Source organism: Hyperolius riggenbachi, chromosome 2 (assembly GCF_040937935.1).
Source record: "Hyperolius riggenbachi isolate aHypRig1 chromosome 2, aHypRig1.pri, whole genome shotgun sequence".
In the NCBI taxonomy this organism is placed as follows: domain Eukaryota; kingdom Metazoa; phylum Chordata; class Amphibia; order Anura; family Hyperoliidae; genus Hyperolius; species Hyperolius riggenbachi.
Genome location: NC_090647.1, coordinates 154968992 through 154991380, shown reverse-complemented (window position 1 = coordinate 154991380; position 22389 = coordinate 154968992). Strand labels below are relative to the sequence as shown.

The 22389-nt window shown below is 57.4% G+C and overlaps 31 non-coding genes and 52 pseudogenes across 31 annotated transcripts; 1 reads left to right on the top strand and 82 right to left on the bottom strand.

Annotated features, from left to right (window-relative positions):
* The first annotated feature begins 5428 nt into the window (after positions 1-5428).
* On the top strand, positions 5429-5547 carry LOC137552600 (5S ribosomal RNA; annotated as a pseudogene).
* Positions 5548-5821: 274 nt separating this feature from the next.
* On the bottom strand, positions 5822-5940 carry LOC137548239 (5S ribosomal RNA; annotated as a pseudogene).
* An 83-nt stretch (positions 5941-6023) lies between these two features.
* On the bottom strand, positions 6024-6142 carry LOC137559075 (5S ribosomal RNA; annotated as a pseudogene).
* An 82-nt stretch (positions 6143-6224) lies between these two features.
* Positions 6225-6343, bottom strand: LOC137551993 (5S ribosomal RNA; annotated as a pseudogene).
* Positions 6344-6426: 83 nt separating this feature from the next.
* Positions 6427-6545, bottom strand: LOC137548985 (5S ribosomal RNA; annotated as a pseudogene).
* Positions 6546-6628: 83 nt separating this feature from the next.
* LOC137552849 (5S ribosomal RNA) lies at positions 6629-6749 on the bottom strand (annotated as a pseudogene).
* Positions 6750-6832: 83 nt separating this feature from the next.
* On the bottom strand, positions 6833-6951 carry LOC137547580 (5S ribosomal RNA; annotated as a pseudogene).
* An 83-nt stretch (positions 6952-7034) lies between these two features.
* On the bottom strand, positions 7035-7153 carry LOC137550778 (5S ribosomal RNA; annotated as a pseudogene).
* Positions 7154-7236: 83 nt separating this feature from the next.
* LOC137549831 (5S ribosomal RNA) lies at positions 7237-7355 on the bottom strand (annotated as a pseudogene).
* An 83-nt stretch (positions 7356-7438) lies between these two features.
* Positions 7439-7557, bottom strand: LOC137556892 (5S ribosomal RNA; annotated as a pseudogene).
* Positions 7558-7660: 103 nt separating this feature from the next.
* Positions 7661-7779, bottom strand: LOC137548233 (5S ribosomal RNA; annotated as a pseudogene).
* Positions 7780-7862: 83 nt separating this feature from the next.
* On the bottom strand, positions 7863-7981 carry LOC137556891 (5S ribosomal RNA; annotated as a pseudogene).
* Positions 7982-8024: 43 nt separating this feature from the next.
* Positions 8025-8143, bottom strand: LOC137556816 (5S ribosomal RNA). Its single transcript, XR_011029454.1, has one exon. It is a non-coding gene; the product is annotated as a 5S ribosomal RNA (ribosomal RNA).
* Positions 8144-8226: 83 nt separating this feature from the next.
* On the bottom strand, positions 8227-8345 carry LOC137556890 (5S ribosomal RNA; annotated as a pseudogene).
* A 43-nt stretch (positions 8346-8388) lies between these two features.
* LOC137550908 (5S ribosomal RNA) lies at positions 8389-8507 on the bottom strand (annotated as a pseudogene).
* Positions 8508-8590: 83 nt separating this feature from the next.
* On the bottom strand, positions 8591-8709 carry LOC137558772 (5S ribosomal RNA; annotated as a pseudogene).
* A 43-nt stretch (positions 8710-8752) lies between these two features.
* On the bottom strand, positions 8753-8871 carry LOC137558441 (5S ribosomal RNA; annotated as a pseudogene).
* Positions 8872-8954: 83 nt separating this feature from the next.
* Positions 8955-9073, bottom strand: LOC137548349 (5S ribosomal RNA; annotated as a pseudogene).
* An 83-nt stretch (positions 9074-9156) lies between these two features.
* Positions 9157-9275, bottom strand: LOC137555922 (5S ribosomal RNA). Its single transcript, XR_011028586.1, has one exon. It is a non-coding gene; the product is annotated as a 5S ribosomal RNA (ribosomal RNA).
* Positions 9276-9359: 84 nt separating this feature from the next.
* Positions 9360-9478, bottom strand: LOC137555921 (5S ribosomal RNA). Its single transcript, XR_011028585.1, has one exon. It is a non-coding gene; the product is annotated as a 5S ribosomal RNA (ribosomal RNA).
* Positions 9479-9561: 83 nt separating this feature from the next.
* LOC137547526 (5S ribosomal RNA) lies at positions 9562-9680 on the bottom strand (annotated as a pseudogene).
* Positions 9681-9763: 83 nt separating this feature from the next.
* On the bottom strand, positions 9764-9882 carry LOC137549417 (5S ribosomal RNA; annotated as a pseudogene).
* Positions 9883-9965: 83 nt separating this feature from the next.
* Positions 9966-10084, bottom strand: LOC137555918 (5S ribosomal RNA). Its single transcript, XR_011028583.1, has one exon. It is a non-coding gene; the product is annotated as a 5S ribosomal RNA (ribosomal RNA).
* Positions 10085-10168: 84 nt separating this feature from the next.
* On the bottom strand, positions 10169-10287 carry LOC137558680 (5S ribosomal RNA; annotated as a pseudogene).
* Positions 10288-10371: 84 nt separating this feature from the next.
* On the bottom strand, positions 10372-10490 carry LOC137554672 (5S ribosomal RNA). Its single transcript, XR_011027420.1, has one exon. It is a non-coding gene; the product is annotated as a 5S ribosomal RNA (ribosomal RNA).
* Positions 10491-10573: 83 nt separating this feature from the next.
* Positions 10574-10692, bottom strand: LOC137557896 (5S ribosomal RNA; annotated as a pseudogene).
* Positions 10693-10775: 83 nt separating this feature from the next.
* Positions 10776-10894, bottom strand: LOC137555917 (5S ribosomal RNA). Its single transcript, XR_011028582.1, has one exon. It is a non-coding gene; the product is annotated as a 5S ribosomal RNA (ribosomal RNA).
* Positions 10895-10977: 83 nt separating this feature from the next.
* Positions 10978-11096, bottom strand: LOC137556889 (5S ribosomal RNA; annotated as a pseudogene).
* Positions 11097-11139: 43 nt separating this feature from the next.
* On the bottom strand, positions 11140-11258 carry LOC137556815 (5S ribosomal RNA). Its single transcript, XR_011029453.1, has one exon. It is a non-coding gene; the product is annotated as a 5S ribosomal RNA (ribosomal RNA).
* Positions 11259-11341: 83 nt separating this feature from the next.
* Positions 11342-11460, bottom strand: LOC137556887 (5S ribosomal RNA; annotated as a pseudogene).
* Positions 11461-11695: 235 nt separating this feature from the next.
* On the bottom strand, positions 11696-11814 carry LOC137547896 (5S ribosomal RNA; annotated as a pseudogene).
* An 83-nt stretch (positions 11815-11897) lies between these two features.
* On the bottom strand, positions 11898-12016 carry LOC137553844 (5S ribosomal RNA; annotated as a pseudogene).
* Positions 12017-12099: 83 nt separating this feature from the next.
* On the bottom strand, positions 12100-12218 carry LOC137548794 (5S ribosomal RNA; annotated as a pseudogene).
* Positions 12219-12302: 84 nt separating this feature from the next.
* Positions 12303-12421, bottom strand: LOC137548005 (5S ribosomal RNA; annotated as a pseudogene).
* An 83-nt stretch (positions 12422-12504) lies between these two features.
* Positions 12505-12623, bottom strand: LOC137555916 (5S ribosomal RNA). Its single transcript, XR_011028581.1, has one exon. It is a non-coding gene; the product is annotated as a 5S ribosomal RNA (ribosomal RNA).
* Positions 12624-12706: 83 nt separating this feature from the next.
* Positions 12707-12825, bottom strand: LOC137555915 (5S ribosomal RNA). Its single transcript, XR_011028580.1, has one exon. It is a non-coding gene; the product is annotated as a 5S ribosomal RNA (ribosomal RNA).
* Positions 12826-12908: 83 nt separating this feature from the next.
* LOC137555914 (5S ribosomal RNA) lies at positions 12909-13027 on the bottom strand. The gene has a single exon (XR_011028579.1). It is a non-coding gene; the product is annotated as a 5S ribosomal RNA (ribosomal RNA).
* An 83-nt stretch (positions 13028-13110) lies between these two features.
* On the bottom strand, positions 13111-13229 carry LOC137555913 (5S ribosomal RNA). The gene has a single exon (XR_011028578.1). It is a non-coding gene; the product is annotated as a 5S ribosomal RNA (ribosomal RNA).
* An 83-nt stretch (positions 13230-13312) lies between these two features.
* On the bottom strand, positions 13313-13431 carry LOC137558440 (5S ribosomal RNA; annotated as a pseudogene).
* Positions 13432-13515: 84 nt separating this feature from the next.
* Positions 13516-13634, bottom strand: LOC137555912 (5S ribosomal RNA). The gene has a single exon (XR_011028577.1). It is a non-coding gene; the product is annotated as a 5S ribosomal RNA (ribosomal RNA).
* Positions 13635-13718: 84 nt separating this feature from the next.
* LOC137558749 (5S ribosomal RNA) lies at positions 13719-13837 on the bottom strand (annotated as a pseudogene).
* An 83-nt stretch (positions 13838-13920) lies between these two features.
* LOC137547722 (5S ribosomal RNA) lies at positions 13921-14039 on the bottom strand (annotated as a pseudogene).
* Positions 14040-14122: 83 nt separating this feature from the next.
* Positions 14123-14241, bottom strand: LOC137555911 (5S ribosomal RNA). The gene has a single exon (XR_011028576.1). It is a non-coding gene; the product is annotated as a 5S ribosomal RNA (ribosomal RNA).
* A 78-nt stretch (positions 14242-14319) lies between these two features.
* On the bottom strand, positions 14320-14438 carry LOC137555567 (5S ribosomal RNA). Its single transcript, XR_011028244.1, has one exon. It is a non-coding gene; the product is annotated as a 5S ribosomal RNA (ribosomal RNA).
* Positions 14439-14521: 83 nt separating this feature from the next.
* Positions 14522-14640, bottom strand: LOC137549599 (5S ribosomal RNA; annotated as a pseudogene).
* An 83-nt stretch (positions 14641-14723) lies between these two features.
* On the bottom strand, positions 14724-14842 carry LOC137549574 (5S ribosomal RNA; annotated as a pseudogene).
* Positions 14843-14925: 83 nt separating this feature from the next.
* LOC137555555 (5S ribosomal RNA) lies at positions 14926-15044 on the bottom strand. The gene has a single exon (XR_011028233.1). It is a non-coding gene; the product is annotated as a 5S ribosomal RNA (ribosomal RNA).
* An 83-nt stretch (positions 15045-15127) lies between these two features.
* Positions 15128-15246, bottom strand: LOC137555910 (5S ribosomal RNA). Its single transcript, XR_011028575.1, has one exon. It is a non-coding gene; the product is annotated as a 5S ribosomal RNA (ribosomal RNA).
* Positions 15247-15330: 84 nt separating this feature from the next.
* On the bottom strand, positions 15331-15449 carry LOC137555909 (5S ribosomal RNA). Its single transcript, XR_011028574.1, has one exon. It is a non-coding gene; the product is annotated as a 5S ribosomal RNA (ribosomal RNA).
* An 84-nt stretch (positions 15450-15533) lies between these two features.
* Positions 15534-15652, bottom strand: LOC137558439 (5S ribosomal RNA; annotated as a pseudogene).
* An 83-nt stretch (positions 15653-15735) lies between these two features.
* LOC137555907 (5S ribosomal RNA) lies at positions 15736-15854 on the bottom strand. The gene has a single exon (XR_011028572.1). It is a non-coding gene; the product is annotated as a 5S ribosomal RNA (ribosomal RNA).
* An 83-nt stretch (positions 15855-15937) lies between these two features.
* Positions 15938-16056, bottom strand: LOC137558748 (5S ribosomal RNA; annotated as a pseudogene).
* Positions 16057-16139: 83 nt separating this feature from the next.
* LOC137558079 (5S ribosomal RNA) lies at positions 16140-16258 on the bottom strand (annotated as a pseudogene).
* An 83-nt stretch (positions 16259-16341) lies between these two features.
* Positions 16342-16460, bottom strand: LOC137555906 (5S ribosomal RNA). Its single transcript, XR_011028571.1, has one exon. It is a non-coding gene; the product is annotated as a 5S ribosomal RNA (ribosomal RNA).
* A 78-nt stretch (positions 16461-16538) lies between these two features.
* On the bottom strand, positions 16539-16657 carry LOC137555543 (5S ribosomal RNA). The gene has a single exon (XR_011028222.1). It is a non-coding gene; the product is annotated as a 5S ribosomal RNA (ribosomal RNA).
* An 83-nt stretch (positions 16658-16740) lies between these two features.
* Positions 16741-16859, bottom strand: LOC137549093 (5S ribosomal RNA; annotated as a pseudogene).
* Positions 16860-16942: 83 nt separating this feature from the next.
* Positions 16943-17061, bottom strand: LOC137549573 (5S ribosomal RNA; annotated as a pseudogene).
* Positions 17062-17144: 83 nt separating this feature from the next.
* LOC137555531 (5S ribosomal RNA) lies at positions 17145-17263 on the bottom strand. The gene has a single exon (XR_011028211.1). It is a non-coding gene; the product is annotated as a 5S ribosomal RNA (ribosomal RNA).
* Positions 17264-17346: 83 nt separating this feature from the next.
* On the bottom strand, positions 17347-17465 carry LOC137555905 (5S ribosomal RNA). Its single transcript, XR_011028570.1, has one exon. It is a non-coding gene; the product is annotated as a 5S ribosomal RNA (ribosomal RNA).
* An 83-nt stretch (positions 17466-17548) lies between these two features.
* LOC137555903 (5S ribosomal RNA) lies at positions 17549-17667 on the bottom strand. Its single transcript, XR_011028569.1, has one exon. It is a non-coding gene; the product is annotated as a 5S ribosomal RNA (ribosomal RNA).
* Positions 17668-17750: 83 nt separating this feature from the next.
* Positions 17751-17869, bottom strand: LOC137551295 (5S ribosomal RNA; annotated as a pseudogene).
* Positions 17870-17952: 83 nt separating this feature from the next.
* LOC137557428 (5S ribosomal RNA) lies at positions 17953-18071 on the bottom strand (annotated as a pseudogene).
* Positions 18072-18154: 83 nt separating this feature from the next.
* Positions 18155-18273, bottom strand: LOC137559108 (5S ribosomal RNA; annotated as a pseudogene).
* An 83-nt stretch (positions 18274-18356) lies between these two features.
* On the bottom strand, positions 18357-18475 carry LOC137558200 (5S ribosomal RNA; annotated as a pseudogene).
* An 83-nt stretch (positions 18476-18558) lies between these two features.
* On the bottom strand, positions 18559-18677 carry LOC137554660 (5S ribosomal RNA). Its single transcript, XR_011027409.1, has one exon. It is a non-coding gene; the product is annotated as a 5S ribosomal RNA (ribosomal RNA).
* Positions 18678-18760: 83 nt separating this feature from the next.
* On the bottom strand, positions 18761-18879 carry LOC137559161 (5S ribosomal RNA; annotated as a pseudogene).
* An 83-nt stretch (positions 18880-18962) lies between these two features.
* On the bottom strand, positions 18963-19081 carry LOC137555902 (5S ribosomal RNA). Its single transcript, XR_011028568.1, has one exon. It is a non-coding gene; the product is annotated as a 5S ribosomal RNA (ribosomal RNA).
* An 83-nt stretch (positions 19082-19164) lies between these two features.
* On the bottom strand, positions 19165-19283 carry LOC137549162 (5S ribosomal RNA; annotated as a pseudogene).
* Positions 19284-19366: 83 nt separating this feature from the next.
* Positions 19367-19485, bottom strand: LOC137557895 (5S ribosomal RNA; annotated as a pseudogene).
* Positions 19486-19568: 83 nt separating this feature from the next.
* On the bottom strand, positions 19569-19687 carry LOC137555901 (5S ribosomal RNA). Its single transcript, XR_011028567.1, has one exon. It is a non-coding gene; the product is annotated as a 5S ribosomal RNA (ribosomal RNA).
* An 83-nt stretch (positions 19688-19770) lies between these two features.
* On the bottom strand, positions 19771-19889 carry LOC137555900 (5S ribosomal RNA). The gene has a single exon (XR_011028566.1). It is a non-coding gene; the product is annotated as a 5S ribosomal RNA (ribosomal RNA).
* An 83-nt stretch (positions 19890-19972) lies between these two features.
* Positions 19973-20091, bottom strand: LOC137557427 (5S ribosomal RNA; annotated as a pseudogene).
* Positions 20092-20174: 83 nt separating this feature from the next.
* Positions 20175-20293, bottom strand: LOC137555899 (5S ribosomal RNA). Its single transcript, XR_011028565.1, has one exon. It is a non-coding gene; the product is annotated as a 5S ribosomal RNA (ribosomal RNA).
* Positions 20294-20376: 83 nt separating this feature from the next.
* On the bottom strand, positions 20377-20495 carry LOC137555898 (5S ribosomal RNA). Its single transcript, XR_011028563.1, has one exon. It is a non-coding gene; the product is annotated as a 5S ribosomal RNA (ribosomal RNA).
* An 83-nt stretch (positions 20496-20578) lies between these two features.
* Positions 20579-20697, bottom strand: LOC137549429 (5S ribosomal RNA; annotated as a pseudogene).
* Positions 20698-20780: 83 nt separating this feature from the next.
* Positions 20781-20899, bottom strand: LOC137558341 (5S ribosomal RNA; annotated as a pseudogene).
* An 83-nt stretch (positions 20900-20982) lies between these two features.
* Positions 20983-21101, bottom strand: LOC137555897 (5S ribosomal RNA). The gene has a single exon (XR_011028562.1). It is a non-coding gene; the product is annotated as a 5S ribosomal RNA (ribosomal RNA).
* Positions 21102-21184: 83 nt separating this feature from the next.
* On the bottom strand, positions 21185-21303 carry LOC137557425 (5S ribosomal RNA; annotated as a pseudogene).
* Positions 21304-21386: 83 nt separating this feature from the next.
* On the bottom strand, positions 21387-21505 carry LOC137555895 (5S ribosomal RNA). The gene has a single exon (XR_011028560.1). It is a non-coding gene; the product is annotated as a 5S ribosomal RNA (ribosomal RNA).
* An 83-nt stretch (positions 21506-21588) lies between these two features.
* LOC137550996 (5S ribosomal RNA) lies at positions 21589-21707 on the bottom strand (annotated as a pseudogene).
* An 83-nt stretch (positions 21708-21790) lies between these two features.
* On the bottom strand, positions 21791-21909 carry LOC137557424 (5S ribosomal RNA; annotated as a pseudogene).
* Positions 21910-21992: 83 nt separating this feature from the next.
* On the bottom strand, positions 21993-22111 carry LOC137558459 (5S ribosomal RNA; annotated as a pseudogene).
* An 83-nt stretch (positions 22112-22194) lies between these two features.
* Positions 22195-22313, bottom strand: LOC137558340 (5S ribosomal RNA; annotated as a pseudogene).
* Positions 22314-22389: the final 76 nt, after the last annotated feature.

Here is a 22389-nt window from a genome sequence, read left to right as displayed (position 1 = left end):
GTTAAGCAAGCGTTCACATTCTTTGTTTCGTGTTTGTCTGTTGATGGTTAGTTAGGCGTGCTTGTCTCTATTGTGCTTATCACGTGGAGACCGCGCATAACCGCGTGCACTGTTGCGAATGAGTGCGGTGTTCGCGGTTAGCTAGCGTTTATTATTTTCTGTATATTCTCATTGTATTTGCTGTGCCTTTGCTACCCTCATATTCTATTCTGATCTGCCTTGTGTCACGTCTGGCGATCGCACCTCTCGCGATCGCGTTCCTGTTTCGTATCTGCTGTTGTGTGTGCGCGGTCGCGGGGTGGCGACTAGATTGGCGCACACACATACAACCTATCCCTTTGCTCAATCTCATTCGCAATTGCCTCTCTTGCGATTGCGTTCTGCGCTTCGTACAAATTCCTGTCTGGCATTTGTGGAGGTACAGAGGATTGGTTCCTCTGCACTCCCCAGCGCCATCTGCCGACAGGAATTTTCCCTCTACTGGTGCTTGCACCAAAAGCTGGGTTCTAGTATCTTGACACGCTTGTGGAGGACCTCCGCAGTGTCAGCGCACATCTTTGTGCGCTGAACACGGAGATATCCCACAATCGTTACAGTAGCACAAATACAAGGAAAATAACAAAATGCGCAAGTATGCGTATATATTGGCGATGAACCAATATATGACACAAGACAAGCAAGTAGCAACTTCTAGAACAAGAGCAGAACTAGGAGGACTCGCTGACCCCTTCGCAGGAGTCAGCGCAGTCCACACGGACCAGGAACGAGGTGGGGCACGAGCAGAGTAACAGATACAATCTGAGACTATGGTAGCCCATGAGACATTGCAGGAAGCAGTTCTTTATACTGAGGTCATCCAATGGGAGCAGACCTGCAGATTCCCACACAAGTGAATGGTAATTAATCACAGGCTGATAGCAGGAAAAGGCAGACAATGATATGCAGCCTGCAGGAAAGGGACTGCCCCTCCACTGCAGCAGACAATGTTTGTTTACACAAGAGCATGTTAAACTGTCATTAATTTCAGAGTGACTGCAGATGGAATCAGCAACTAGTTTAAGTGCAAACCAAACTATGCAAGAAAATGCATTTAATGACATCAGAACTGCTTGAGTTACAATACCACTGCAGCCAGCAGTAAACGCTGCAGACATGATCATAACATCGACAATGAAATCTACCGATAACATGCTCCAAGGGCGGGAAGGGATGGGAAGAGGATTCAGTAGTCCCCAAGGCCTTTCTCTACATGTCTTGGAGCGGGCACATACAGGACAAGAAGCTACATAACGTTTACAGTCTAGATACATATTAGGCCACCAGAAACTTCTCCGTAAAAGTTCAAGGGTCTTTGTGACTCCAAAATGTCCGGACAACACAGAATCATGGCAAAGACTCAAGACGGATCTCCTCACTTGATCAGGAACGAAAATCTTATCCTTGTATAGAAGAATGTCTTCCTTGATCGTTAACTTGGAATCCGTGTTGGGACCTAATCCTTTAGTAGCTTCTTTAATAGTTTCCAGTAGTTCAGGTTGAAGAAGCAGAAAACAACTGGAGGGCAGTATAGTTTCAGGACAAGTGACTACAGTATCTTCAGAGAACATTCTGGATAAGGCGTCAGCTTTAATATTTTTAGATCCAGGTTGATAAGTTATATGGAGATCGAATCTGGAGAAGAACAAAGCCCATCTTGCTTGGCGTGGTCTGAGTCGTTTTGCAGAACAGAGATACTCTAAATTCTTGTGATCAGTCAGGACTAAAATAGGATTACTTGCTCCTTCCAAGAGATATCTCCACTCCTCTAATGCTGCTTTAATGGATAACAGTTCACGATCAGCAATATCATAATTTCTTTCCGCAGAGGAGAGTTTGCGGGAGAAGAAAGCTACAGGATGAAGTATAGCACCAGGGTCTCTCCTTTGGGACAAAATAGCTCCTATAGCATTTTCAGAAGCATCTACCTCGAGCACAAATGGCAAAGCAGGATCAGGGTGAGATAGAATAGGTGCTGAAACAAATCTGTCCTTGAGTTTCTGAAACGCTACTTGAGCTTCTTCATTCCAGCCGAATGGGGAGTTAGTCTTTGTTAAACGAGTGAGAGGAGCAACAATAGTTGAAAAGTTCTTAATAAACCTGCGATAAAAGTTGGCGAAACCAACAAAACGTTGAACTCCTTTACGATCATTTGGAGCAGGCCAATCCATAATGGAAGAAACTTTCTTGGGATCCATGGCTATACCTCCTGCAGAGATGATGAACCCCAGAAAGTGGATTGAGGATCTTTCAAAGTCACATTTTTCAGGCTTGGCATAGAGACCATGGGTTCGGAGGCGAGAAAGAACACGTTTAACGTGCTGTCGATGTTCCGAAAGAGACTGGGAGAAGATAAGGATGTCATCCAAGTAAACCACTACAAATTGGTCTATAATGTCTCTAAAAATATCATTGATAAAATGTTGAAACGTGGCAGGGGCATTGCAGAGACCAAATGGCATGACGAGATATTCAAAGTGACCGTATCTAGTACGGAAGGCAGTCTTCCATTCATCTCCTTCACGAATGCGGATTAGATTGTAGGCTCCTCGAAGATCGAGTTTAGTGAAGACTTGAGCAGTACGAAGGCGTTGAAATAATTCAGGAAACAGAGGAAGAGGATATCGATTTTTGACCGTAATCTTGTTCAGTTCCCTGTAATCTATGCATGGTCGTAGAGAGTGGTCTTTTTTCTCAACGAAAAAGATACCAGCACCGGCAGGCGAAGTGGAGTGTCTGATGAACCTTTTTTTTAAGTTCTCCTCAATGTACTCCTTGAGTGTGGCTTGTTCAGGCTCTGACAAAGGGTAGATGCGGCCGAACGGTATTTTAGCCCCGGACAAAAGTTCAATAGGGCAATCATAAATTCTGTGTGGTGGTAACTGGTCAGCTCCTCTTTTGTCGAATACATCGGCAAACTCCCTATATGCTTCAGGGATACTGTCAAGAGTCTCTGATTTGATGCACATCACAGAAGAAGAGGGACAAAAGCAAGCTTGCAGGCAATATGGAGAAGAGAAGCAAACTTTTCCTGAACACCAGTCGATGAAAGGGTTGTGGGCTTGTAACCATGGCATAACCAGGATTATAGGATACAGAGGAGAATGGATAACATCAAAAGTCATGTACTCCGAATGATCAGCAGCAACAGTGACAAGCAAGGGAGCAGTTTCTTGAGTGATTGGCCCACTTTTCATCTTGGATCCATCTGCGAGACAGATGTTTAAAGTCTTTATCTTGGTCTTGAGCGGAAGCTGTAATTGACAGGCCAGATTAATGTCAATGAAACAACTACATGCTCCGGAATCTATTATGGCCTTAATTTCGTGTGGTCCTCTTGGGGCCTGTAACGACAAGGTAAGGGACACATAAGCACCAGGGACGGGCAAAGGTACTGTAGATGTATCTAAAGAAGACTCCTCCTCACCTACAGGTCTGACGGGACAGGTTCTGAGAAAGTGACCGGAGGCACCACAGTATAAGCATAAGTTCGCCTGGCGCCTCCGTTGTCGTTCTTCTGAAGACAGAGTGGGTCGAGCTAGTCCAAGCTGCATCGGTTCCGGATCTTCTGCAGAACTAGAGGTCGTTTGCTCAGAGACTGGAGATGGATAACCTGTTGGCAGAGAACTTGGAGAGCTCCAGAGAGTACGACCAGCTCGCTCCATTTTTCGCTCTCTCAGACGCCTGTCAATTTGGGTGACCAGCGACACCAACTCATTTACGGTATCAGGAACCCCCACTCGAGCAAGTTCATCTTTGAGCTGGTCTGAGAGACCTAGTCGGAACTGGTGACGAAGGGCTGCCTGGTTCCATTCAGTGTCGACACTTAGTCGCCGGAAGTCTGCGACATAGTCCTCTACTGGTCTCTTGCCTTGTTGTAGATTATGAAGAGCAGATTCAGCAGAAGCGGTCAGACGAGGGTCGTCGTATATCTCTGCTAGAGCCTTGAATAATGCTTCTGTGCTGGCCAAGTGAGGACTTTGTTGATCTCTGAGACGTAGGGCCCATGCCTGTGGTTCATCTTGGAGAAGGGATATGATGGTACCCACTTTAATCTCTTCATTAGTGAAACTTCGTGGTTTGAGAGAGAAGTAAAGTGAGCAGGCACTACGGAATTGCCGGAAATTGCGACGGTCACCAGCAAACCTATCAGGTAGCGGAATCTTAGGCTCAGGTGCAGGAACAAGTACAGGAGCAGGAGCTGGCATGACTGGAGCAAGAGAAAGTGACTGGACCCTATTTTCCAGGCGAGCAAAGTCTTGACGCGTACTTTGAACAGAGATAGATAGGTCGGCGACCAGTCGACAGAGATCTTCCATAGTAGGTGTACCTCCTTCAGCTCTCGTGGACTCCATTCTGGCTGTTACTTGCTGTTACGAGGACAGACGGCTGTTGACCCTGACACCAGTGGTAGACGCGGGCTCTCCCAGGGCGCGGAGTCTAAGTGGCTACGGGTCTTCACCAGAGCACCCCGCAAGGGATGATGGGCCGCTACCCCTAGCGGGCAACGGACTACTTTAGCTGCCTGGTAGCCACCAGGTCGCGGCCCCTGGGATTGCCCCACCGGAGGCAGAGAGAACAACCGAGTCCGCTGTGAGAGACTTGGAAGCGTAGTCAGGAACGTAGCACAGGTCGAGGCAGGCGGCAGACAGGAGTACACGGGCAAACAGGCACAGGTCGAGGCAGGCAGCAAACAGGCGTAATCGGGTAAACAGGCACAGGTCGAGGCAGGCGGCAAACAGGCGTAATCGGTTAAACAGGCACAGGTCGAGGCAGGCGGCAAACAGGCGTAATCGAAGTCAGGAACAAGCCGAGGTCAATATCAGAGATCAGGAACAGAGTAACGCTAGTGACACACAAACAAGCTGTAATGAAGTAACAGCACTGAATGCTGCCACCAGACCTCCTTAAATAGTGCATTTGAATCTGGCGCCAGATTGTGTGATGACGCGTACGCGCACGCGCATTGACGCGTACGCACATGCGCATCAGACGCGTACAGATGGACGCATGCGCGCGCGCATGCGTACTCCATAGCGGCGTCCCCAGAAGTCATAATGAATAAATGAAAGCGCACGCCCGCGCGCGCGCGTGGACACAGGACGCCCAGGACGGAGGCCCCGCTGCTGAGTACGGTAACAGGCCACACTAAGCCGAAAGCGCCCGCTCTCGTCAGATCGCGGAAGCTATGCGGCTTCAGGCCTGGTTAGTAGCTGCATGGGAGACCGGCTGTGAACCCCAGTTGCTGCAGGCGTTTTTTTGGGTTTGAGGCCCAATGGCTATGAGCACGCGTGGGAAGCCTCACCTTCAAGGCGCCGGTTTGAGGCCCAATGGCTTTGAGCACGCGTGGAAAGCCTCACCTTCAAGGCGCCGGAACGTCGCCTTGGAGTCTGCCTGCGGCCACACTAAGCCGAAAGTGCCCGGTCTCGTCAGTTCGCGGAAGCTAAGCGGCTTCAGGCCTGGTTTGTAGCTGCATGGGAGACCGGCTGTGAACCCCAGGTGCTGCAGGCGTATTTTTGGGTTTGAGGCCCAATGACTATGAGCACGCGTGGGAAGCCTCACCTTCAAGGCGCCGGAACGGCGCCTTGGAGTTTGCCTGAGGCCACACTAAGTCTCCCATGCAGCTACTAACCAGGCCTGAAGCCGCTTAGCTTCCGCAATCTGACGAGAGCGGGCGCTTTCGGCTTAGTGTGGACGCAGGCAAACTCCAAGGCGCCGTTGCGGCGCCTTGAAGGTGAGGCTTCCCACGGGTGCTCATAGCCATTGGGCCTCAAACCCAAAAAAACGCCTGCAGCACCTGGGGTTCACAGCCGGTCTCCCATGCAGCTACTAACCAGGCCTGAAGCCGCTTAGCTTCCGCAATCTGACGAGAGCGGGCGCTGTCGGCTTAGTGTGGCCGCAGGCAAACTCCAAGGCGCCGTTCCGGCGCCTTGAAGGTGAGGCTTCCCACGGGTGCTCATAGCCATTGGGCCTCAAACCCAAAAAAACGCCTGCAGCACCTGGGGTTCACAGCCGGTCTCCCATGCAGCTACTAACCAGGCCTGAAACCGCTTAGCTTCCGCGATCTGACGAGAGCGGGCGCTGTCGGCTTAGTGTGGCCGCAGGCAAACTCCAAGGCGCCGTTCCGGCGCCTTGAAGGTGAGGCTTCCCACGCGTGCTCATAGCCATTGGGCCTCAAACCCAAAAAACACCTGCAGCACCTGGGGTTCACAGCCGGTCTCCCATGCAGCTACTAACCAGGCCTGAAGCCGCTTAGCTTTCGCGATCTGACGAGAGTGGGCGCTTTCGGCTTAGTGTGACCGCAGGCAAACTCCAAGCCGCCGTTCCGGCGCCTTGAAGGTGAGGCTTCCCACGCGTGCTCATAGCCATTGGGCCTCAAACCCAAAAAAACGCCTGCAGCACCTGGGGTTCACAGACGGTCTCCCATGCAGCTAATAACCAGGCCTGAAGCCGCTTAGCTTCCGCGATCTGACGAGAGCGGGCGCTGTCGGCCTAGTGTGGCCGCAGGCAAACTCCAAGGCGCCGTTCCGGCGCCTTGAAGGTGAGGCTTCCCACGCGTGCTCATAGCCATTGGGCCTCAAACCCAAAAAAACGCCTGCAGCACCTGGGGTTCACAGCCGGTCTTCCATTCAGCTACTAACCAGGCCTGAAGCCGCTTAGCTTCCGCAATCTGACGAGAGCGGGCGCCGTTTCGGCTTAGTGTGGCCGCAGGCAAACTCCAAGGCGCCGTTCCGGCGCCTTGAAGGTGAGGCTTCCCACGCGTGCTCATAGCCATTGGGCCTCAAACCCAAAAAAACGCCTGCAGCACCTGGGGTTCACAGCCAGTCTCCCATGCAGCTACTAACCAGGCCTGAAGCCACTTAGCTTCCGCGATCTGACGAGAGCGGGCGCTTTTGGCTTAGTGTGGCCGCAGGCAAACTCCAAGGCGCCGTACCGGCGCCTTGAAGGTGAGGCTTCCCACGCGTGCTCATAGCCATTGGGCCTCAAACCCAAAAAAACACCTGCAGCTCCTGGGGTTCACAGCCGGTCTCCCATGCAGCTACTAAACAGGCCTGAAGCCACTTAGCTTCCGCGATCTGACGAGAGCGGGCGCTTTTGGCTTAGTGTGGCCGCAGGCAAACTCCAAGGCGCCGTTCCGGCGCCTTGAAGGTGAGGCTTCCCACGCGTGCTCATAGCCATTGGGCCTCAAACCCAAAAAAACGCCTGCAGCACCTGGGGTTCACAGCCGGTCTCCTATGCAGCTACTAACCAGGCCTGAAGCCACTTAGCTTCCGCGATCTGACGAGAGCGGGCGCTTTTGGCTTAGTGTGGCCGCAGGAAAACTCCAAAGCGCCGTTCCGGCGCCTTGAAGGTGAGGCTTCCCACGCGTGCTCATAGCCATTGGGCCTCAAACCCAAAAAAACGCCTGCAGCACCTGGGGTTCACAGCCGGTCTCCCATGCAGCTACTAACCAGGCCTGAAGCCACTTAGCTTCCGCGATCTGACGAGAGCGGGCGCTTTTGGCTTAGTGTGGCCGCAGGCAAACTCCAAGGCGCCGTTCCGGCGCCTTGAAGGTGAAGCTTCCCACGCGTGCTCATAGCCACCCACGCGTGCTCATAGCCATTGGGCCTCAAACCCAAAAAAACGCCTGCAGCACCTGGGGTTCACAGCCGGTCTCCTATGCAGCTACTAACCAGGCCTGAAGCCACTTAGCTTCCGCGATCTGACGAGAGCGGGCGCTTTTGGCTTAGTGTGGCCGCAGGCAAACTCCAAGGCGCCGTTCCGGCGCCTTGAAGGTGAGGCTTCCCACGCGTGCTCATAGCCATTGGGCCTCAAACCCAAGAAAACGCCTGCAGCACCTGGGGTTCACAGCCGGTCTCCCATGCAGCTACTAACCAGGCCTGAAGCCACTTAGCTTCCGCGATCTGACGAGAGCGGGCGCTTTTGGCTTAGTGTGGCCGCAGGCAAACTCCAGTGCTCATAGCCATTGGGCCTCAAACCCAAAAAACCGCCTGCAGCACCTGGGTTTCACAGCCGGTCTCCCATGCAGCTACTAACCAGGCCTGAAGCCACTTAGCTTCCGCGATCTGACGAGAGCGGGCGCTTTTGGCTTAGTGTGGCCGCAGGCAAACTCCAAGGCGCCGTTCCGGCGCCTTGAAGGTGAGGCTTCCCACGCGTGCTCATAGCCATTGGGCCTCAAACCCAAAAAAACGCCTGCAGCACCTGGGGTTCACAGCCGGTCTCCCATGCAGCTACTAACCAGGCCTGAAGCCACTTAGCTTCCGCGATCTGACGAGAGCGGGCGCTTTTGGCTTAGTGTGGCCGCAGGCAAACTCCAGTGCTCATAGCCATTGGGCCTCAAACCCAAAAAAACGCCTGCAGCACCTGGGGTTCACAGCCGGTCTCCCATGCAGCTACTAACCAGGCCTGAAGCCACTTAGCTTCCGCAATCTGACGAGAGCGGGCGCTTTTGGGTTAGTGTGGCCGCAGGCAAACTCCAAGGCGCCGTACCGGCGCCTTGAAGGTGAGGCTTCCCACGCGTGCTCATAGCCATTGGGCCTCAAACCCCAAAAAACACCTGCAGCACCTGGGGTTCACAGCCGGTCTCCCATGCAGCTACTAACCAGGCCTGAAGCCACTTAGCTTCCGCGATCTGACGAGAGCGGGCGCTTTTGGCTTAGTGTGGCCGCAGGCAAACTCCAGTGCTCATAGCCATTGGGCCTCAAACCCAAGAAAACGCCTGCAGCACCTGGGGTTCACAGCGAGTCTCCCATGCAGCTACTAACCAGGCCTGAAGCCGCTTAGCTTCCGCGATCTGACGAGAGCGGGCGCTTTCGGCTTAGTGTGGCCGCAGGCAAACTCCAAGGCGCCGTTCCGGCGCCTTGAAGGTGAGGCTTCCCACGCGTGCTCATAGCCATTGGGCCTCAAACCCAAAAAAACGCCTGCAGCACCTGGGGTTCACAGCCGGTCTCCCATGCAGCTACTAACCAGGCCTGAAGCCACTTAGCTTCCGCGATCTGACGAGAGCGGGCGCTTTCGGCTTAGTGTGGCTGCAGGAAAACTCCAAGGCGCCGTTCCGGCGCCTTGAAGGTGAGGCTTCCCACGCGTGCTCATAGCCATTGGGCCTCAATACCAAAAAAACGCCTGCAGCACCTGGGGTTCACAGCCGGTCTCCCATGCAGCTACTAACCAGGCCTGAAGCCGCTTAGCTTCCGCGATCTGACGAGAGCGGGCGCTTTCGGCTTAGTGTGGCCGCAGGCAAACTCCAAGGCGCCGTTTCGGCGCCTTGAAGGTGAGGCTTCCCACGCGTGCTCATAGCCATTGGGCCTCAATACCAAAAAAAACGCCTGCAGCACCTGGGGTTCACAGCCGGTCTCCCATGCAGCTACTAACCAGGCCTGAAGCCGCTTAGCTTCCGCGATCTGACGAGAGCGGGCGCTTTCGGCTTAGTGTGGCCGCAGGCAAACTCCAAGGCGCCGTTTCGGCGCCTTGAAGGTGAGGCTTCCCACGCGTGCTCATAGCCATTGGGCCTCAAACCCAAAAAAACGCCTGCAGCACCTGGGGTTCACAGCCGGTCTCCCATGCAGCAACTAACCAGGCCTGAAGCCGCTTAGCTTCCGCGATCTGACGAGAGCGGGCGCTTTCGGCTTAGTGTGGCCGCAGGCAAACTCCAAGGCGCCGTTTTGGCGCCTTGAAGGTGAGGCTTCCCACGCGTGCTCATAGCCATTGGGCCTCAAACCCAAAAAAACGCCTGCAGCACCTGGGGTTCACAGCCGGTCTCCCATGCAGCTACTAACCAGGCCTGAAGCCGCTTAGCTTCCGCGATCTGACTAGAGCAGGCGCTTTCGGCTTAGTGTGGCCGCAGGCAAACTCCAAGGCGCCGTTTCGGCGCCTTGAAGGTGAGGCTTCCCACGCGTGCTCATAGCCATTGGGCCTCAAACCAAAAAAAACGCCTGCAGCACCTGGGGTTCACAGCCGGTCTCCCATGCAGCTACTAACCAGGCCTGAAGCCGCTTAGCTTCCGCGATCTGACGAGAGCGGGCGCTTTCGGCTTAGTGTGGCCGCAGGCAAACTCCAAGGCGCCGTTTCGGCGCCTTGAAGGTGAGGCTTCCCACGCGTGCTCATAGCCATTGGGCCTCAAACCCAAAAAAAACGCCTGCAGCACCTGGGGTTCACAGCCGGTCTCCCATGCAGCTACTAACCAGGCCTGAAGCCGCTTAGCTTCCACGATCTGACGAGAGCGGGCGCTTTCGGCTTAGTGTGGCCGCAGGCAAACTCCAAGGCGCCGTTTCGGCGCCTTGAAGGTGAGGCTTCCCACGCGTGCTCATAGCCATTGGGCCTCAAACCCAAAAAAAACGCCTGCAGCACCTGGGGTTCACAGCCGGTCTCCCATGCAGCTACTAACCAGGCCTGAAGCCGCTTAGCTTCCGCGATCTGATGAGAGCGGGCGCTTTCGGCTTAGTGTGGCCGCAGGCAAACTCCAAGGCGCCGTTTCGGCGCCTTGAAGGTGAGGCTTCCCACGCGTGCTCATAGCCATTGGGCCTCAAACCCAAAAAAACGCCTGCAGCACCTGGGGTTCACAGCCGGTCTCCCATGCAGCTACTAACCAGGCCTGAAGCCGCTTAGCTTCCGCGATCTGACGAGAGCGGGCGCTTTCGGCTTAGTGTGGCCGCAGGAAAACTCCAAGGCGCCGTTCCGGTGCCTTGAAGGTGAGGCTTCCCACGCGTGCTCATAGCCATTGGGCCTCAAACCCAAAAAAACGCCTGCAGCACCTGGGGTTCACAGCCGGTCTCCCATGCAGCTACTAACCAGGCCTGAAGCCGCTTAGCTTCCGCGATCTGACGAGAGCGGGCGCTTTCGGCTTAGTGTGGCCGCAGGCAAACTCCAAGGCGCCGTTCCGGCGCCTTGAAGGTGAGGCTTCCCACGCGTGCTCATAGCCATTGGGCCTCAAACCCAAGAAAACGCCTGCAGCACCTGGGGTTCACAGCCGGTCTCCCATGCAGCTACTAACCAGGCCTGAAGCCACTTAGCTTCCGCGATCTGACGAGAGCGGGCGCTTTTGGCTTAGTGTGGCCGCAGGCAAACTCCAGTGCTCATAGCCATTGGGCCTCAAACCCAAAAAAACGCCTGCAGCACCTGGGTTTCACAGCCGGTCTCCCATGCAGCTACTAACCAGGCCTGAAGCCACTTAGCTTCCGCGATCTGACGAGAGCGGGCGCTTTTGGCTTAGTGTGGCCGCAGGCAAACTCCAAGGCGCCGTTCCGGCGCCTTGAAGGTGAGGCTTCCCACGCGTGCTCATAGCCATTGGGCCTCAAACCCAAAAAAACGCCTGCAGCACCTGGGGTTCACAGCCGGTCTCCCATGCAGCTACTAACCAGGCCTGAAGCCACTTAGCTTCCGCGATCTGACGAGAGCGGGCGCTTTTGGCTTAGTGTGGCCGCAGGCAAACTCCAGTGCTCATAGCCATTGGGCCTCAAACCCAAAAAAACGCCTGCAGCACCTGGGGTTCACAGCCGGTCTCCCATGCAGCTACTAACCAGGCCTGAAGCCACTTAGCTTCCGCGATCTGACGCTTTTGGCTTAGTGTGGCCGCAGGCAAACTCCAAGGCGCCGTTCCGGCGCCTTGAAGGTGAGGCTTCCCACGCGTGCTCATAGCCATTGGGCCTCAAACCCCAAAAAACACCTGCAGCACCTGGGGTTCACAGCCGGTCTCCCATGCAGCTACTAACCAGGCCTGAAGCCACTTAGCTTCCGCGATCTGACGAGAGCGGGCGCTTTTGGCTTAGTGTGGCCACAGGCAAACTCCAAGGCGCCGTACCGGCGCCTTGAAGGTGAGGCTTCCCACGCGTGCTCATAGCCATTGGGCCTCAAACCCAAAAAAACGCCTGCAGCACCTGGGGTTCACAGTCCGTCTCCCATGCAGCTACTAAACAGGCCTGAAGCCACTTAGCTTCCGCAATCTGACGAGAGCGGGCGCCTTTGGCTTAGTGTGGCCACAGGCAAACTCCAAGGCGCCGTTCCGGCGCCTTGAAGGTGAGGCTTCCTACGCGTGCTCATAGCCATTGGGCCTCAAACCCAAAAAAACGCCTGCAGCACCTGGGGTTCACAGCCGGTCTCCCATGCAGCTACTAACCAGGCCTGAAGCCGCTTAGCTTCCGCAATCTGACGAGAGCGGGCGCTTTCGGCTTAGTGTGGCCGCAGGTAAACTCCAAGGCGCCGTTTCGGCGCCTTGAAGGTGAGGCTTCCCACGCGTGCTCATAGCCATTGGGCCTCAAACCCAAAAAAAACGCCTGCAGCACCTGGGGTTCACAGCCAGTCTCCCATGCAGCTACTAACCAGGCCTGAAGCCGCTTAGCTTCCGCGATCTGACGAGAGCGGGCACTTTCGGCTTAGTGTGGCCGCAGGCAAACTCCAAGGCGCCGTTTCGGCGCCTTGAAGGTGAGGCTTCCCACGCGTGCTCATAGCCATTGGGCCTCAAACCCAAAAAAACGCCTGCAGCACCTGGGGTTCACAGCCGGTCTCCCATGCAGCTACTAACCAGGCCTGAAGCCGCTTAGCTTCCGCGATCTGACGAGAGCGGGCGCTTTCGGCTTAGTGTGGCCGCAGGCAAACTCCAAGGCGCCGTTTCGGCGCCTTGAAGGTGAGGCTTCCCACGCGTGCTCATAGCCATTGGGCCTCAAACCCAAAAAACCGCCTGCAGCACCTGGGGTTCACAGCCGGTCTCCCATGCAGCTACTAACCAGGCCTGAAGCCGCTTAGCTTCCGCGATCTGACGAGAGCGGGCGCTTTCGGCTTAGTGTGGCCGCAGGCAAACTCCAAGGCGCCGTTTCGGCGCCTTGAAGGTGAGGCTTCCCACGCGTGCTCATAGCCATTGGGCCTCAAACCCAAAAAAACGCCTGCAGCACCTGGGGTTCACAGCCGGTCTCCCATGCAGCTACTAACCAGGCCTGAAGCCGCTTAGCTTCCGCGATCTGACGAGAGCGGGCGCTTTCGGCTTAGTGTGGCCGCAGGCAAACTCCAAGGCGCCGTTCCGGCGCCTTGAAGGTGAGGCTTCCCACGCGTGCTCATAGCCATTGGGCCTCAAACCCAAAAAAACGCCTGCAGCACCTGGGGTTCACAGCCGGTCTCCCATGCAGCTACTAACCAGGCCTGAAGCCGCTTAGCTTCCGCGATCTGACGAGAGCGGGCGCTTTCGGCTTAGTGTGGCCGCAGGCAAACTCCAAGGCGCCGTTTCGGCGCCTTGAAGGTGAGGCTTCCCACGCGTGCTCATAGCCATTGGGCCTCAAACCCAAAAAAACGCCTGCAGCACCTGGGGTTCACAGCGAGTCTCCCATGCAGCTACTAACCAGGCCTGAAGCCGCTTAGCTTCCGCGATCTGACGAGAGCGGGCGCTTTCGGCTTAGTGTGGCCGCAGGCAAACTCCAAGGCGCCGTTTCGGCGCCTTGAAGGTGAGGCTTCCCACGCGTGCTCATAGCCATTGGGCCTCAAACCCAAAAAAAACGCCTGCAGCACCTGGGGTTCACAGCCGGTCTCCCATGCAGCTACTAACCAGGCCTGAAGCCGCTTAGCTTCCGCGATCTGACGAGAGCGGGCGCTTTCGGCTTAGTGTGGCCGCAGGCAAACTCCAAGGCGCCGTTTCGGCGCCTTGAAGGTGAGGCTTCCCACGCGTGCTCATAGCCATTGGGCCTCAAACCCAAAAAAAACGCCTGCAGCACCTGGGGTTCACAGCGAGTCTCCCATGCAGCTACTAACCAGGCCTGAAGCCGCTTAGCTTCCGCGATCTGACGAGAGCGGGCGCTTTCGGCTTAGTGTGGCTGCAGGCAAACTCCAAGGCGCCGTTTCGGCGCCTTGAAGGTGAGGCTTCCCACGCGTGCTCATAGCCATTGGGCCTCAAACCCAAAAAAACACCTGCAGCACCTGGGGTTCACAGCCGGTCTCCCATGCAGCTACTAACCAGGCCTGAAGCCACTTAGCTTCCGCGATCTGACGAGAGCGGGCGCTTTCGGCTTAGTGTGGCCGCAGGCAAACTCCAAGGCGCCGTTTCGGCGCCTTGAAGGTGAGGCTTCCCACGCGTGCTCATAGCCATTGGGCCTCAAACCCAAAAAAACGCCTGCAGCACCTGGGGTTCACAGCCGGTCTCCCATGCAGCTACTAACCAGGCCTGAAGCCGCTTAGCTTCCGCGATCTGACGAGAGCGGGCGCTTTCGGCTTAGTGTGGCCGCAGGCAAACTCCAAGGCGCCGGCGCCTTGAAGGTGAGGCTTCCCACGCGTGCTCATAGCCATTGGGCCTCAAACCCAAAAAAACGCCTGCAGCACCTGGGCTTCACAGCCGGTCTCCCATGCAGCTACTAACCAGGCCTGAAGCCGCTTAGCTTCCGCGATCTGACGAGAGCGGGCGCTTTCGGCTTAGTGTGGCCGCAGGCAAACTCCAAGGCGCCGTTTCGGCGCCTTGAAGGTGAGGCTTCCCACGCGTGCTCATAGCCATTGGGCCTCAAACCCAAAAAAACGCCTGCAGCACCTGGGGTTCACAGCCGGTCTCCCATGCAGCTACTAACCAGGCCTGAAGCCGCTTAGCTTCCGCGATCTGACAAGAGCGGGCGCTTTTGGCTTAGTGTGGCCGCAGGCAAACTCCAAGGCGCCGTTTCGGCGCCTTGAAGGTGAGGCTTTCCACGCGTGCTCATAGCCATTGGGCCTCAAACCCAAAAAAATGCCTGCAGCACCTAGGGTTCACAGCCGGTCTCCCAAGCAGCTACTAACCAGGCCTGAAGCCGCTTAGCTTCCGCGATCTGACAAGAGCGGGCGCTTTCGGCTTAGTGTGGCCGCAGGCAAACTCCAAGGCGCCGTTTCGGCGCCTTGAAGGTGAGGCTTCCCACGCGTGCTCATAGCCATTGGGCCTCAAATCCAAAAAACCGCCTGCAGCACCTGGGCTTCACAGCCGGTCTCCCATGCAGCTACTAACCAGGCCTGAAGCCGCTTAGCTTCCGCGATCTGACGAGAGCGGGCGCTTTCGGCTTAGTGTGGCCGCAGGCAAACTCCAAGGCGCCGTTTCGGCGCCTTGAAGGTGAGGCTTCCCACGCGTGCTCATAGCCATTGGGCCTCAAACCCAAAAAAACGCCTGCAGCACCTGGGGTTCACAGCCGGTCTCCCATGCAGCTACTAACCAGGCCTGAAGCCGCTTAGCTTCCGCGATCTGACGAGAGCGGGCGCTTTCGGCTTAGTGTGGCCGCAGGCAAACTCCAAGGCGCCGTTCCGGCGCCTTGAAGGTGAGGCTTCCCACGCGTGCTCATAGCCATTGGGCCTCAAACCCAAAAAAAACGCCTGCAGCACCTGGGGTTCACAGCCGGTCTCCCATGCAGCTACTAACCAGGCCTGAAGCCGCTTAGCTTCCGCGATCTGACGAGAGCGGGCGCTTTCGGCTTAGTGTGGCCGCAGGCAAACTCCAAGGCGCCGTTTCGGCGCCTTGAAGGTGAGGCTTCCCACGCGTGCTCATAGCCATTGGGCCTCAAACCCAAAAAAAACGCCTGCAGCACCTGGGGTTCACAGCGAGTCTCCCATGCAGCTACTAACCAGGCCTGAAGCCGCTTAGCTTCCGCGATCTGACGAGAGCGGGCGCTTTCGGCTTAGTGTGGCCGCAGGCAAACTCCAAGGCGCCGTTTCGGCGCCTTGAAGGTGAGGCTTCCCACGCGTGCTCATAGCCATTGGGCCTCAAACCCAAAAAAACGCCTGCAGCACCTGGGGTTCACAGCCGGTCTCCCATGCAGCTACTAACCAGGCCTGAAGCCGCTTAGCTTCCGCGATCTGACGAGAGCGGGCGCTTTCGGCTTAGTGTGGCCGCAGGCAAACTCCAAGGCGCCGTTTCGGCGCCTTGAAGGTGAGGCTTCCCACGCGTGCTCATAGCCATTGGGCCTCAAACCCAAAAAAACGCCTGCAGCACCTGGGGTTCACAGCGAGTCTCCCATGCAGCTACTAACCAGGCCTGAAGCCGCTTAGCTTCCGCGATCTGACGAGAGCGGGCGCTTTCGGCTTAGTGTGGCTGCAGGCAAACTCCAAGGCGCCGTTTCGGCGCCTTGAAGGTGAGGCTTCCCACGCGTGCTCATAGCCATTGGGCCTCAAACCCAAAAAAACGCCTGCAGCACCTGGGGTTCACAGCCGGTCTCCCATGCAGCTACTAACCAGGCCTGAAGCCACTTAGCTTCCGCGATCTGACGAGAGCGGGCGCTTTCGGCTTAGTGTGGCCGCAGGCAAACTCCAAGGCGCCGTTTCGGCGCCTTGAAGGTGAGGCTTCCCACGCGTGCTCATAGCCATTGGGCCTCAAACCCAAAAAAACGCCTGCAGCACCTGGGGTTCACAGCCGGTCTCCCATGCAGCTACTAACCAGGCCTGAAGCCGCTTAGCTTCCGCGATCTGACGAGAGCGGGCGCTTTCGGCTTAGTGTGGCCGCAGGCAAACTCCAAGGCGCCGGCGCCTTGAAGGTGAGGCTTCCCACGCGTGCTCATAGCCATTGGGCCTCAAACCCAAAAAAACGCCTGCAGCACCTGGGCTTCACAGCCGGTCTCCCATGCAGCTACTAACCAGGCCTGAAGCCGCTTAGCTTCCGCGATCTGACGAGAGCGGGCGCTTTCGGCTTAGTGTGGCCGCAGGCAAACTCCAAGGCGCCGTTTCGGCGCCTTGAAGGTGAGGCTTCCCACGCGTGCTCATAGCCATTGGGCCTCAAACCCAAAAAAACGCCTGCAGCACCTGGGGTTCACAGCCAGTCTCCCATGCAGCTACTAACCAGGCCTGAAGCCGCTTAGCTTCCGCGATCTGACGAGAGCGGGCGCTTTTGGCTTAGTGTGGCCGCAGGCAAACTCCAAGGCGCCGTTTCGGCGCCTTGAAGGTGAGGCTTTCCACGCGTGCTCATAGCCATTGGGCCTCAAACCCAAAAAAATGCCTGCAGCACCTAGGGTTCACAGCCGGTCTCCCAAGCAGCTACTAACCAGGCCTGAAGCCGCTTAGCTTCCGCGATCTGACAAGAGCGGGCGCTTTCGGCTTAGTGTGGCCGCAGGCAAACTCCAAGGCGCCGTTTCGGCGCCTTGAAGGTGAGGCTTCCCACGCGTGCTCATAGCCATTGGGCCTCAAATCCAAAAAAACGCCTGCAGCACCTGGGCTTCACAGCCGGTCTCCCATGCAGCTACTAACCAGGCCTGAAGCCGCTTAGCTTCCGCGATCTGACGAGAGCGGGCGCTTTCGGCTTAGTGTGGCCGCAGGCAAACTCCAAGGCGCCGTTTCGGCGCCTTGAAGGTGAGGCTTCCCACGCGTGCTCATAGCCATTGGGCCTCAAACCCAAAAAAACGCCTGCAGCACCTGGGGTTCACAGCCGGTCTCCCATGCAGCTACTAACCAGGCCTGAAGCCGCTTAGCTTCCGCGATCTGACGAGAGCGGGCGCTTTCGGCTTAGTGTGGCCGCAGGCAAACTCCAAGGCGCCGTTTCGGCGCCTTGAAGGTGAGGCTTCCCACGCGTGCTCATAGCCATTGGGCCTCAAACCCAAAAAAACGCCTGCAGCACCTGGGGTTCACAGCCGGTCTCCCATGCAGCTACTAACCAGGCCTGAAGCCGCTTAGCTTCCGCGATCTGACGAGAGCGGGCGCTTTCGGCTTAGTGTGGCCGCAGGCAAACTCCAAGGCGCCGTTTCGGCGCCTTGAAGGTGAGGCTTCCCACGCGTGCTCATAGCCATTGAGCCTCAAACCCAAAAAAACACCTGCAGCACCTGGGGTTCACAGCCGGTCCTCCATGCAGCTACTAACCAGGCCTGAAGCCGCTTAGCTTCCGCGATCTGACGAGAGCTGGCGCTTTCGGCTTAGTGTGGCCGCAGGCAAACTCCAAGGCGCCGTTTCGGCGCCTTGAAGGTGAGGCTTCCCACGCGTGCTCATAGCCATTGGGCCTCAAACCCAAAAAAACACCTGCAGCACCTGGGGTTCACAGCCGGTCTCCCATGCAGCTACTAACCAGGCCTGAAGCCGCTTAGCTTCCGCGATCTGACGAGAGCGGGCGCTTTCGGCTTAGTGTGGCCGCAGGCAAACTCCAAGGCACCGTTTCGGCGCCTTGAAGGTGAGGCTTCCCACGCGTGCTCATAGCCATTGGGCCTCAAACCCAAAAAAACGCCTGCAGCACCTGGGGTTCACAGCCGGTCTGCCATGCAGCTACTAACCAGGCCTGAAGCCGCTTAGCTTCCGCGATCTGACGAGAGCGGGCGCTTTCGGCTTAGTGTGGCCGCAGGCAAACTCCAAGGCGCCGTTTCGGCGCCTTGAAGGTGAGGCTTCCCACGCGTGCTCATAGCCATTGGGCCTCAAACCCAAAAAAACGCCTGCAGCACCTGGGGTTCACAGCCGGTCTCCCATGCAGCTACCAACCAGGCCTGAAGCCGCTTAGCTTCCGCGATCTGACGAGAGCGGGCGCTTTCGGCTTAGTGTGGCCGCAGGCAAACTCCAAGGCGCCGTTTCGGCGCCTTGAAGGTGAGGCTTCCCACGCGTGCTCATAGCCATTGGGCCTCAAACCCAAAAAAACGCCTGCAGCACCTGGGGTTCACAGCCGGTCTCCCATGCAGCTACTAACCAGGCCTGAAGCCGCTTAGCTTCCGCGATCTGATGAGAGCGGGCGCTTTCGGCTTAGTGTGGCCGCAGGCAAACTCCAAGGCGCCGTTTCGGCGCCTTGAAGGTGAGGCTTCCCACGCGTGCTCATAGCCATTGGGCCTCAAACCCAAAAAAACGCCTGCAGCACCTGGGGTTCACAGCCGGTCTCCCATGCAGCTACTAACCAGGCCTGAAGCCGCTTAGCTTCCGCGATCTGACGAGAGCGGGCGCTTTCGGCTTAGTGTGGCCGCAGGGAAACTCCAAGGCGCCGTTTCGGCGCCTTGAAGGTGAGGCTTCCCACGCGTGCTCATAGCCATTGGGCCTCAAACCCAAAAAAACGCCTGCAGCACCTGGGGTTCACAGCCGGTCTCCCATGCAGCTACTAACCAGGCCTGAAGCCGCTTAGCTTCCGCGATCTGACGAGAGCGGGCGCTTTCGGCTTAGTGTGGCCGCAGGCAAACTCCAAGGCGCCGTTTCGGCGCCTTGAAGGTGAGGCTTCCCACGCGTGCTCATAGCCATTGGGCCTCAAACCCAAAAAAACGCCTGCAGCACCTGGGGTTCACAGCCAGTCTCCCATGCAGCTACTAACCAGGCCTGAAGCCGCTTAGCTTCCGTGATCTGACGAGAGCGGGCGCTTTCGGCTTAGTGTGGCCGCAGGCAAACTCCAAGGCGCCGTTTCGGCGCCTTGAAGGTGAGGCTTCCCACGCGTGCTCATAGCCATTGGGCCTCAAACCCAAAAAAACGCCTGCAGCACCTGGGGTTCACAGCCGGTCTCCCATGCAGCTACTAACCAGGCCTGAAGCCGCTTAGCTTCCGCGATCTGACGAGAGCGGGCGCTTTCGGCTTAGTGTGGCCGCAGGAAAACTCCAAGGCGCCGTTTCGGCGCCTTGAAGGTGAGGCTTCCCACGCGTGCTCATAGCCATTGGGCCTCAAACCCAAAAAAACGCCTGCAGCACCTGGGGTTCACAGCCGGTCTCCCATGCAGCTACTAACCAGGCCTGAAGCCGCTTAGCTTCCGCGATCTGACGAGAGCGGGCGCTTTCGGCTTAGTGTGGCCGCAGGCAAACTCCAAGGCGCCGTTTCGGCGCCTTGAAGGTGAGGCTTCCCACGCGTGCTCATAGCCATTGGGCCTCAAACCCAAAAAAACGCCTGCAGCACCTGGGGTTCACAGCCGGTCTCCCATGCAGCTACTAACCAGGCCTGAAGCCGCTTAGCTTCCGCGATCTGACGAGAGCGGGCGCTTTCGGCTTAGTGTGGCCGCAGGCAAACTCCAAGGCGCCGTTTCGGCGCCTTGAAGGTGAGGCTTCCCACGCGTGCTCATAGCCATTGGGCCTCAAACCCAAAAAAACACCTGCAGCACCTGGGGTTCACAGCCGGTCTCCCATGCAGCTACTAACCAGGCCTGAAGCCGCTTAGCTTCCGCGATCTGACGAGAGCGGGCGCTTTCGGCTTAGTGTGGCCGCAGGCAAACTCCAAGGCGCCGTTTCGGCGCCTTGAAGGTGAGGCTTCCCACGCGTGCTCATAGCCATTGGGCTTCAAACCCAAAAAAACGCCTGCAGCACCTGGGGTTCACAGCCGGTCTCCCATGCAGCTACTAACCAGGCCTGAAGCCGCTTAGCTTCCGCGATCTGACGAGAGCGGGCGCTTTCGGCTTAGTGTGGCCGCAGGCAAACTCCAAGGCGCCGTTTCGGCGCCTTGAAGGTGAGGCTTCCCACGCGTGCTCATAGCCATTGGGCCTCAAACCCAAAAAAACGCCTGCAGCACCTGGGGTTCACAGCCGGTCTCCCATGCAGCTACTAACCAGGCCTGAAGCCGCTTAGCTTCCGCGATCTGACGAGAGCGGGCGCTTTCGGCTTAGTGTGGCCGCAGGCAAACTCCAAGGCGCCGTTTCGGCGCCTTGAAGGTGAGGCTTCCCACGCGTGCTCATAGCCATTGGGCCTCAAACCCAAAAAAACGCCTGCAGCACCTGGGGTTCACAGCCGGTCTCCCATGCAGCTACTAACCAGGCCTGAAGCCGCTTAGCTTCCGCGATCTGACGACAGCGGGCGCTTTCGGCTTAGTGTGGCCGCAGGCAAACTCCAAGGCGCCGTTTCGGCGCCTTGAAGGTGAGGCTTCCCACGCGTGCTCATAGCCATTGGGCCTCAAACCCAAAAAAACGCCTGCAGCACCTGGGGTTCACAGCCGGTCTCCCATGCAGCTACTAACCAGGCCTGAAGCCGCTTAGCTTCCGCGATCTGACGAGTGCGGGCGCTTTCGGCTTAGTGTGGCCGCAGGCAAACTCCAAGGCGCCGTTTCGGCGCCTTGAAGGTGAGGCTTCCCACGCGTGCTCATAGCCATTGGGCCTCAAACCCAAAAAAACGCCTGCAGCACCTGGGGTTCACAGCCGGTCTCCCATGCAGCTACTAACCAGGCCTGAAGCCGCTTAGCTTCCGCGATCTGACGAGAGCGGGCGCTTTCGGCTTAGTGTGGCCGCAGGCAAACTCCAAGGCGCCGTTTCGGCGCCTTGAAGGTGAGGCTTCCCACGCGTGCTCATAGCCATTGGGCCTCAAACCCAAAAAAACACCTGCAGCACCTGGGGTTCACAGCCGGTCTCCCATGCAGCTACTAACCAGGCCTGAAGCCGCTTAGCTTCCGCGATCTGACGAGAGCGGGCGCTTTCGGCTTAGTGTGGCCGCAGGCAAACTCCAAGGCGCCGTTTCGGCGCCTTGAAGGTGAGGCTTCCCACGCGTGCTCATAGCCATTGGGCCTCAAACCCAAAAAAACGCCTGCAGCACCTGGGGTTCACAGCCGGTCTCCCATGCAGCTACTAACCAGGCCTGAAGCCGCTTAGCTTCCGCGATCTGACGAGAGCGGGCGCTTTCGGCTTAGTGTGGCCGCAGGCAAACTCCAAGGCGCCGTTTCGGCGCCTTGAAGGTGAGGCTTCCCACGCGTGCTCATAGCCATTGGGCCTCAAACCCAAAAAAACGCCTGCAGCACCTGGGGTTCACAGCCGGTCTCCCATGCAGCTATTAACCAGGCCTGAAGCCGCTTAGCTTCGGCGATCTGACGAGAGCGGGCGCTTTCGGCTTAGTGTGGCCGCAGGCAAACTCCAAGGCGCCGAAACGGCGCCTTGAAGGTGAGGCTTCCCACGCGTGCTCATAGCCATTGGGCCTCAAACTCAAAAAAACACCTGCAGCACCTGGGGTTCACAGCCGGTCTCCCATGCAGCTACTAACCAGGCCTGAAGCCGCTTAGCTTCCGCGATCTGACGAGAGCGGGCGCTTTCGGCTTAGTGTGGCCGCAGGCAAACTCCAAGGCGCCGTTTCGGCGCCTTGAAGGTGAGGCTTCCCACGCGTGCTCATAGCCATTGGGCCTCAAACCCAAAAAAACGCATGCAGCACCTGGGGTTCACAGCCGGTCTCCCATGCAGCTACTAACCAGGCCTGAAGCCGCTTAGCTTCCGCGATCTGACGAGAGCGGGCGCTTTCGGCTTAGTGTGGCCGCAGGCAAACTCCAAGGCGCCGTTTCGGCGCCTTGAAGGTGAGGCTTCCCACGCATGCTCATAGCCATTGGGCCTCAAACCCAAAAAAACGCCTGCAGCACCTGGGGTTCACAGCCGGTCTCCCATGCAGCTACTAACCAGGCCTGAAGCCGCTTAGCTTCCGCGATCTGACGAGTGCGGGCGCTTTCGGCTTAGTGTGGCCGCAGGCAAACTCCAAGGCGCCGTTTCGGCGCCTTGAAGGTGAGGCTTCCCACGCGTGCTCATAGCCATTGGGCCTCAAACCC